The sequence below is a fragment of the Porites lutea genome, chromosome 10 (assembly GCF_958299795.1).
Source record: "Porites lutea chromosome 10, jaPorLute2.1, whole genome shotgun sequence".
NCBI classification, from domain to species: domain Eukaryota; kingdom Metazoa; phylum Cnidaria; class Anthozoa; order Scleractinia; family Poritidae; genus Porites; species Porites lutea.
The window spans coordinates 18,681,132-18,691,644 of NC_133210.1; positions in this window are offsets into that span (position 1 = coordinate 18,681,132).

The window sequence follows — 10,513 nt, forward strand, 5'->3', positions numbered from 1 at the left end:
TGATAGTTTTTTTTTTTCTTAGTAATGCTTGATTTTCCTTTTCTCACTTTTAAATTATTCACAATTTTAAATAGTTTTCTATCGTGGACATATATTTAGCTTTTAATTTGTAAATATTACTTATTGTTCTGATACTTAAATGTTCTACCTGATAATTTTTTCACGAGCACAAGAGGGACATGACATCATCAGTCACGTGATCAAAGCGTTTTGAATGTTTTAGTTTGTTTTTAAAGTACCTTTTAACTCGTGGGTACGCGCGAGCGTACCACGAGTTATTGCAGGGACAGGGATATGCAAATGAGTCACTGGCACACTCGTAGTAGACGCACTTCGTAATTAATCGGGTCCGAACTCGAGAGCGCGAAGATCTATCGTTTCGGAAGAAGCACTCGCTCGCCGAAGTTCGGTGGCATCAAATTCCTCGCTGAGAGCGTGCATCGTGCGCTACAGCACGGTTAGAGGATAGAGGTCTTACCAAATTTAAGACACGCAGGAATCTTTCAGATTAGTACGATTCAAGAGCCTTTGACTCGTCCAGGCGTTTAACTTGACGAGAAGATAAGTATTTGCTCTTCGACTCCTTCAACTTCGACGCTGGCTTGATCTCCTAGCTTGTAGTAATTTAGTAGGTTATGTGTATGAATGAATGTAAGGTAAATAAAGGCACTTCTTCTTCTTCTTCTTCTTCTTCTTCTTAAGGACTCCCCAAGATCACGGGGGAAAATGGATGTGATTTTGAGCATTAGCTTTAAAATGACAGCGAAAATCGAGATAAGAAAACATAAGCTTATGCTATGGCTATATGGCCGGTAACCGGTCAAGGTGTTAAAAACACTAAATGGCCGGCAGTCCTATATTATCAGTAAATTTCACAAAATCGAAAGATTCTAGCTAATCTAAACTATCATATGTCGATTAAGACAGGTCAAGCGATCCTGAAATGCTTTATAGATCTCAATTCTAGTGTTTGGTTAACGCTGGGCAGAGAGGACGAAACCGTGTTTTGTGCCCGGGGGGGTACTCCCATACATTACCTATACGGGTATGTGCCGCCCAACGGGGTCGTGATTTTGGGGTATCCATTTCAGAGGCGTTTTCTAGAACGGGGTATAATATTTCGAACGCACGAAAGCTCCAGTTTTATAAGAAGCCATTTGAAATTATTCAAGGACAGATTGCTTTTAAAAATACGGTTCAATGCGTTAACAAGCAAACTGTTATGCTCTTGTTGCACCCTAGAACGGAGTATAAAAAATTGGCCCATTTCTAGAACGGGGTATCAGTATTAGGGGAAATTTTTTTAAGAACGGGGTGCCAATTTGGAGTCCCGGGCGGCACATACCCACCCAAAAAATACCCAAGTGCCCCCCCCCCCCCCGGGGGTTTTGTGACACTTAGAACTTTTTTCAGCTCGACTGCCGGTCAAGGTTTTCAAAACACTAAATGGCCGGCAGTCCTATATTCTCAGTAAATTCCACAAAATCGAAGGATTCTAGCTAATCTAAATTATCATATGAGATTAAGACAGGTCAAGCGATCCTGAAATGCTTTATAGATCTCAAGTCTAGCGTTTGGTTTACGCTGGGCACAGAGGCGAAACCGTGCTTTGTGACACTTAGAACTTTTTTCAGGTCGACTGCCGGTCATGGTTTTCAAAACACTAAATGACCGGCTGTCCCATATTCTCAGTAAATTTCACAAATCGAAAAAATTCAGCCGTTCTGAACTATCATAAGTCGTGATCCTGATCAAAGTCGCTACGCGTTAGTTCCCTTCTGGAGCTGAAATACACTTCAACATTATCTTGTCGACAGGTTTAGTGCGAGATTTGAATTCAGATTTGAAAGCTTAAAAAGCATTTCAGCTTTAATTCTTTTTGTCTACAAGTTGATGATTGGAGCTCTAAAAATACCCCAGAAAATTACACGAGAAAATGCTTTTGAACACAAGACAAAGAAACCCGGGTAAATTTTAACCCCGGGTTAAGCGCTAATCAGCCTTCGTACAACTCGGCCCTGGAGGTGAATCAGTGAATAGTGCAGGATATTCACTGATTGAGTAGCCAATCAGAGAGCGCGAAAAACACTATCCACTGTTTTAGTATATACTAAAGTGCAATAAAAACCAGGAAAAGTATTTTGTTTCCAGAACAAGGATAGTCTGAATTTCTATCATTTCCTAAAATTTACTGTGGGAAAACCAGAGGTGATAACTAATTGATTGTTTTCTAAACAACGTACCCACGAGGTGACGATAGTCTTTCTTTGATTTGTCTTAAATTGGCAAGTTTGTGTTGTTTTCCTCAACAATTGTTTACATTGTATTGTCTCTGAGTAATCATTATTCCATTTTGAAAGCAGAGACCAGCAAAAAGAGCCAGAAGTTTAAAAGTTGCGTAAATTGACCGATATTGTAAGTTGAAGTCGGAAAAGAGACCTACTTTTGAGACTTTTGAAAAATTCTTTTTCAACTCACGTTCGAAAGGGGCTAACATGACATAAGTTTCAACTTAGTGGTTAAAAGTTGTGTTTTTTTTTTCAGTAAGAGCAATTCCTATCTAATTTAATTCAAGAGGTAACTGCTTTGAGATGCGACGTCTGTATCAACTGAATTCGACAGTTTCAAATGAAATACGACTTTGCCGAATTTGTGACTGAAACAGTGGAAAATTCGACTTAGGTTCAACATTTGATTTAGAAGTCGCATATCACATGTAATTATAATTAATTATAGAAACCCTTATCCATATTGGGTAACAATTTTTTCTAGAGACTGGGAATATTTGCAACAAACGGAATTAAATTCGGCACCATTATATCCGGCGTCTGAATCAACTGCCGTTTTCATCGACTGAAATAGGTGTTCGGCACTCATATAAGAAATTCCATGTTTGAAAGGGGCCTAACATGACATAAGTCTCAGTAAGAGCAATTCCTATCTCTTTGTAAATCCATTTTATTAATCTGCTTGTGCCAGGATTTAAGAATCATCTGTAATACAGCTGTAGTTGATTTTACTTTCTCTTTGACATGATTTGTATGTCACTAGACATGATTTGTATATCAAAAAGAGCGATCAGTTTTCATTCACTCATTTCAATAAAAGCAAATGGCATCACTCCTCACTATAATGGACAACCTCGAACCGTGACTTCGTCGTATCAATTTGCGGCACCGAAGAAATACGAAAAAGCTAACCCTTTTTTATCAAATTATTTTAAGGTTTAAACTCGAAGCTTTATATAGTGTAAAATAATTATAGTTTACTTTTACCGGTATCACTTGTAATAATAATAATAATAATAATAATAATAATGATACGGTTGCAACAGAAAGGAAGGGCATATTTCCTGACTAATGAGAGGTAATAATAAATCTTAGTGAGCAGCTTTTTTTGCATATAAAAAATGTGAAAATGAAAATTTCTCATTTTCAGGCGATAGTTTACTGTACGCAGCTTATTTTACAGTGTAATAATAATGTTATTGAGAATGCCTTAAGACTACAGTGTGATAACTTTATATGATCTCTCTGTCTTGAAGCTGCAATTTCACAATTTATTCTACCAACACCATTGGATCCATCATATGTAGAAGAACTGCAGGAGATTACTCTTGTGTGGAACTACACTCTCGATGGTACAGTTAATTTCGCCAGTTTTATACGTGATACTGGTGGAAGGGATGTGGAAATTGCTAGGAATGAATCAGGGACTACGATTTTGCGCCCTGGTTTTCAGAGTGGCCGATTTAGTGCTGATGCATCAGACACTCAAGCACGGCTGAAAATAACCAGAGTGGAAAAATCTGATCAAGGAATGTATGGGATTATTTTGGCTCCCACAGGCGTTGGTGTTCTTCAAAATAAGGTGAAAGTGATTGTGAGATGTGAGTATTCACTATATGTTAGTTGGTTCAATGTGTTGTTGGAACTTTTTCATATCAAATAATAATGAAATTTAAATAATAATACTGACAGTGAAACCTCTATTAAGCGGACACCTCTTGGACCTTCCCAAGTGTCCGCTTAATAGCTGGCGTCCTCTTAGTAGAGGTTTGTAAAAATTGTGCAATATTTATTAACGCTTTACTTTCAACGGTTACTCTGTACCGGGGGGGGGGGGGGGTGGGAGGGAGGCTACTTCCCATACATTCTCTTAAATGAAATCCAAACGATGTTCTCACAACTTGCAAAGCAATCAGCAAAGGTCTTGCCAGTGGATTTGTATACTGATCATGCGCATTACGGCAAAATCCATAGATCAACGGTCTTGAGAAGAAACGAAAACATGGCGGTCGAAGGCGGGACTGTTTCTCACTATTATATTTTGGTAATTCGCAAATTTATTGTTTTATGTCGCTTTTCAGACATAGTGTGTAGTTTTCTTTTTCTGTTAAACAATTTCCCTCTGCAGAGTTGGGATATGCAACATATAGCTCCCTACAGCTGATAAGAACCGCCGAAGAACTAGAGTTGAGCTATCAAGCAGTGTTTTGCTGCAAGCCATAAGAAAGTCAAAGTCGCTTCAAGGTACAGAGCTTTCAGTAGTAGTTGAGATTTGTTTAGTAGGATCGTTTTGAATTTTAACTTTGGATTTAAGGTGTTGACTGATCGTAATAAACGAAGTGAAATGTTATGAAGCGTGAATGTTTATTCAGTTATGATTGTAGAGCTGTAAGCTCATATTTATAAAGCTCTCTGAATATAATTGCTTCCGATAAATTTGACTCTTTCTCCAGTAATTTTTATCAGCATCAAGTTATCCTTACCCGGCAAAAACGATGTAACCTATAAATCGATCGAGCGCATTGTTGTTGGTTAAGATCTAACACGGTTTCCCCCGCAATTTCAGTACCGAAAGACAAATACGATATGCAAGAAAAACAAAAATGCATGATATTACTTTTTTCAATCTTTATTTTTTTAGTAAGCATTTCTGATTTCCTCTGCCGGTTCGCTTCTTGCTTCTAAAAAGTCTAAAAATATTTACTGTGGGAAAAGTACTGCAATTTTCCGCCGACCACCACGCGGGGTGACCGCCTTGCAAGTTGTGAGAACATCGTTTCTCGGTCCCAGACCTTGTCTCTTCCTGTACTGTCATAAAGTTCTATGTTGTTAAGGAAGCTACTGTATCCGGAGTTCAAGTTCATGGCCTTACGTATTTCAAGAACGTAATCCAATACTACTATTGTCAATTCAGTCGGGTGTCCACTTAATAGAGGTTTTTAACAATTTATAGAAATTAGGCAAATACAGTTTATTTAAGTGTCCGCGTCCACTTAATAGAGGTGTCCGCTGTATAGGGGTTTGTTATAAAGGGAACAAGACGCTACGGAGCGTACACTTCGGCGTCGTGGTTGTGGAACTGATTAATTGTAAATGCGGAGGAATAGTAAGAAATGAAATATGGTGAGAATAAGGTGTTAATTTGTGAAATTATGGGATTTGTCAGGATATTCTGAAAAGAGCAACATCCAAGAGGCCTACTTGCCAAAAACTAGCATTTCGGGACAAATTGTCTCTGAGATATTAGCCCAGTTATGCTCTGATGACTCCATACAAATCCTTCTAAATTTGACTTGGGTCTAAACGAATAGAGCTAAGTCAAATATGAGGTTACTGGCGGTGAATAACAAGTCTAACAAAACAAACAGTGAAAAAAGAATTCTCTATTTTTCTTAGTCACATCAGGCTTCAAAAACAGCATAGCAGTCTCATGTACTGATTAAAGATATGTAAGGCATGAGTAATGTACCTATCAATGTAAACCTCGAGGGGGGGGGAGTGCGGGCAAGGGGTGGGGATTTGACAAATTTTAAAATTTTTCAATCAAATTCCCCAGGGTGGGAAACGAAAGGTCAATCAAACGTGTCAAAAAAGCCCCCACCCCAGGGGAAAAAATCTAAACAAACAATGCTATAATACTATATAAAACGAATAAAAGAACATTTCAAACACGTTATTACTACTTTTATTGACGGTTAACGGAAGCTCCATTAAATTACTCGCTGTAATTAAGTATTTTCTCTCTCCACTAGCATCTCTTATCTTGAACAACAAAATCACTCCAGGAAGATTGACCGTGCTATATAATATTAATAAAACGTAAAATGCTTTATAACATATGCTCAATATGTCGGAACAGGTCGGAGCAGTGACCCATAAAAAATCCTCTGACTTTCATGGTGGAATTCGATTTCAATCTAGTTTTACAATCAGATGGGAACTTGAAGATAAAAACTTCCTCAAAATAGACATTATCTGTTTAGATGACAGTTTAAAGTTTCGGATTATGGCGATTAAAACAAATGAAAACTTCATACCTTTCTCCAACAACGTGACTTTCAGGAAGCCTCGAGGGACGGACTTGGTAACTGCTTCTGAATTGATACCACGCTTCTGTCGGTCAAAGTCAAATGTCCTGACCCCGGGGTCGCTTCACACAATCAAAAGCCCGACAGCGGGGATAGTCCCAGGCATCAAATCCCCTCCCCTTGCCCGCACTCCCCCCCCCTCCACGGGATTTACATTGATAGGTGCATAAGGAGTCAATTACGTTGAGCATGGAATTGGCTATTACGAGTTCGAATGTTTTGAGGATAATTATTCACTGACTATCAGCACGCAGGAATGTCGGATTAACACAAGGAAGTTTAATACCAAAGGAACATAGCCTTTTCAGAGCTTTAAAACACAGCATCCGCCAACACATACTTGACTTGAACTTAAGTACAACTAAGCAGCCTCTACCAATAATAACTAAACACAGCAGTCCAGCTCGTGGGAAAAAAACTTAGTTCGTCAAAAGACCTCGCTTTGAACTTGTATACCGTTCGACATAAGGTTCTAGAAAATACTAAACGGGCGAATATGAGTAGCTTTTCGACATATTTTATGATGTCAGTAACTGATGCAAATCTGCTGACTCATGCTGAAATGTAAACATGCCGTAATTAATTATTCATGAATAATCCAAAAACGTAGAGAACGTTCGAGAAAGTCACGCAACGCATGAAAGCAATTTTACTACGTAACACTCAACAAAGACAAAATGTTCATCATAAAGCAGTTCGAAAGGAGGGCTCACTCGTGAAATGTTTTTCAACACTCGAAGAGAAATTTCGTGTCTCTGCGCGGCCACGTAATATCCTCTATTTATTCCTCCAGTAAATTAAAGACTAAACTCGAAGTGATCCCAAGACATCACAAAGTAGTCCGGTTTCATTTCGTGAAATAGCCGAAACAAGCCGAAAAGTCGCGAACTTGCGCGCCCAATCTTGTCCCGAAACTAGTGCATAATTTCGTAACTATTTTTCATATCCCGAACTACCTTGGGTCGCAATAGCGCAATCCGCTAATCCCTCAACTTAGAGTCTCCTCTGACCTGACGGGTCACACAGGTGAGTCGGTTCAAAACCCGGGGAAGCCAAAATAATAATTCCTTCTTCCTCGAAAAAGTTAAAGAATAAATCAAAGAAATTGAAGTGATCTCGAGATACCTCGAACTGATTTGGCTCTTACTTCGTCAAATAGCCGAATAAAACCGAAAACCTACAGACTTTGCATGCCCAATCTTGTCAAAAAATGGTAACTTTGATACATTCCTGAGCGTCGCGAATCCTTTACTTCGCGCTCCGCCGAAGTAAATATTTAACAATTATTCTTGGAAATCGAGGTGAATAGTGGCTAAATATTTACCGAGCCACGAAGTGGCGAGGTAAATATTCCTATGGCCACTATTCACCGAGATTAAATAATAATTGTTTTAGTATATACACACGAAGTGATCTCAGCAAAATCAGAGAGGAAACCATTAAAAAGTACGATTTGATTGACAGATCAGGTCCGCTAGACACGCGAAAGTTTAAAAATAGATCTTTGCAGAATTTTCAAACATGGCAATTCACAAGTTTATCACTTCGCAAACAACAGCGTAATGACTTAAATGGAACCGCTAAAAGTTTGAATTGTTTCCTTACCTGAGAAGAAAAGAAGAGCTCTGTTGTTTTCTGTCGACTCGCCAAGTTTATAGCCGAAAAGGTTTGTTGTGTCGTTCTTCGCATGAAGTGCTGTCAAAAATGGCAATTCGGTTCCTCGAGGTAAGACGTTGTCTTCATGGAGCATTCTTTTTCCTGTTTACTTGAAACGTAGAATTTCTGCAAACATTTGTTTTCAAATATGTTTGTCATAAATAAACTTCGTTTTTGGGCCCAATTTTTTTGTTAGGAAACGCTGAGTTCACGAAACGGCGTCTTCTAGACGAATAAACTGGAGTTGTAAACAATCCATCGACCACAAAACTCAACTACAGTAAATGGAAAAACGCCGTTTTGAATCCTTCGAAGTCTTTTCTTGCCTGAAAAAAAGTGAACCCTAGGATTCTGTCGACTTTTAAAAGATCTTTCTCTAAAAAAATGGGAAAAAAAACCGAGCTCACACATTATCCACTCGCTAGAAGGTGAATATTGTTGAATAGTCCGAGATAACGAACCAATCAGATTGCTTAAATCACCAAGATCACTGAGTGTGTATATACTAAAAGACGTTAATTTGGGGACCCGGCTTAGAGTCTGCTTAATAGAGAGTGTCCGCTTAATTGGAGGTCCGCTTAATAGATGTAATTAATTTTAAATATCCAAATTTTTGAAAGCTGGGTTGGAGAAAAAAATGATCACTCCGGTGAACCCATAGAAAGTGTGGTCTATTGCTTTTATAAAATAACTTTCAAGTTAAACTATGAGTTAACCGGCACAATAAACCATAGGTTTTTAACCAATCAGAACGCGCGTACTCTTAGTTATTTTATAAATTAGAATATTTATTAACAAATCATCCAACACCATGGGGGGTCAAACTGGTGTCATTTCAGTGACCTAGAAATCTTAACCATGAAAATGAAATAATCAGCATGTCAAGAGCGTGGGACAAAGAAAAAACCTGAGTCCCCGACAGGATTCGAACCTGTCACCTCAGAAGCCAGCTGGAAACTGTTCTAGACATCTGATTGGTTAATGTCTGCATAAAAAAATATGGATTATTTAAAGCAGGTCACACTTTTGGGGTCCTTGCTGTAAGTCTAGTATTTAAATTTAGCCAGGGCTAGAAGTAAAGCTCCCGTTAAAATAATAAAATATTTTTTGCGTTCGACAGGTTTACTTTAGAAACTCTTGCCAAGAAATCTTGGAGTGCGTAAACCAACCTAATAAGCTGTCTATTAACGAGTAAAAAATCAAATTTTATTCATTTAAAATAAAACAAAACAGGCAAAAACTTGCCTTACATTTTTCAATTAATGATATGGAAATTGATCGTGTAAATGTACACTTATCTTGGAAATCTCAAATACAGAACATAGCAAGAAAAGTCTCAAAATCAGTAGGCATTATTTACAAATCAATTTTCTGCCATAATAAGACCTCTTTATGTACTCTCTATTATAGTTTAGTTTATCCTTATTTACATTACTGTGCGAGCGTTTGGGGCTCAACTTATCAGTCAAATCTTAAGCGTTTGATTAATCTTCAGAAACGGGTTATTAGAATAGTTTCCAGGAATTCTTTTGATGCACATGCCAATCCTATTTTTGCAAGCTTACGAATTCTAAAAATTGAATATGTTATCAAACTCCAAATAGGTAAAGTTATGTACCTTTATAAAAACGGCCTTCTTCCTAACAGTTTCAATGACATGTTTTTGCTTAATGCACCTATCAATGTAAATCCCGTGGGGGGGGGGGGGGGGGGGGGGGGGGGGGGGCGGGAAGTGCGGGCAAGCGGCGGGGATTTGATGCCTGAGACTATCCCCCTGTCGGGCTTTTGATCGTGCGAAGCGACCCCAGGGTCGCGACATTTGACTTTGACCGACAGAAGCCTGGTATCAATTCAGAAGCGGTTACCAAGTCTGTCCCTCGAGGCTCTCTGAAAGTCACGCTGTTGGAGAAAGGTGTGAAGTTTTCATTTGTTTTAATCGCCATAATCCGATACTTTAAACTGTCATCTGAGATAATGTCTACTTTGAGAAAGTTTATATCTTCAAGTTCCCATCTGATTGTAAAACTAGATTGAAATCGAATTCCACCATGAAAGTCAGAGGATTTTTTACGGGTCACTGATCCGACCTGTTCCGACATGTTGAGCAGATGTTATAAAGCATTTTACGTTTCATTAATATTATAATAGCACGGTCAATCTTCCTAGAGTGATTTTGTTGTTCAAAATAAGAGATGCTAGTGGAGAGAGAAAATACGTAATTACGGCAAGTAATTTAACGGAGCTTACGTTTAGTAAGGACGTACTTTTGAAATTTCTTTTAATTCGTTTTATACAGTATTATAGTATTTTTTGTTAAGATTTTTTCCCCTGGGGTGGGGACTTTTTTGACACTCTTGATTGACCTTTCGTTTCCCACCCTGGGGAATTTGATAAAAAAATTTTAAAATTTGTCAAATCCCCACCCTTTGCCCGCACTCCCCCCCCCCCCTCCCATGGGGTTTACATTGATAGGTGCATAAC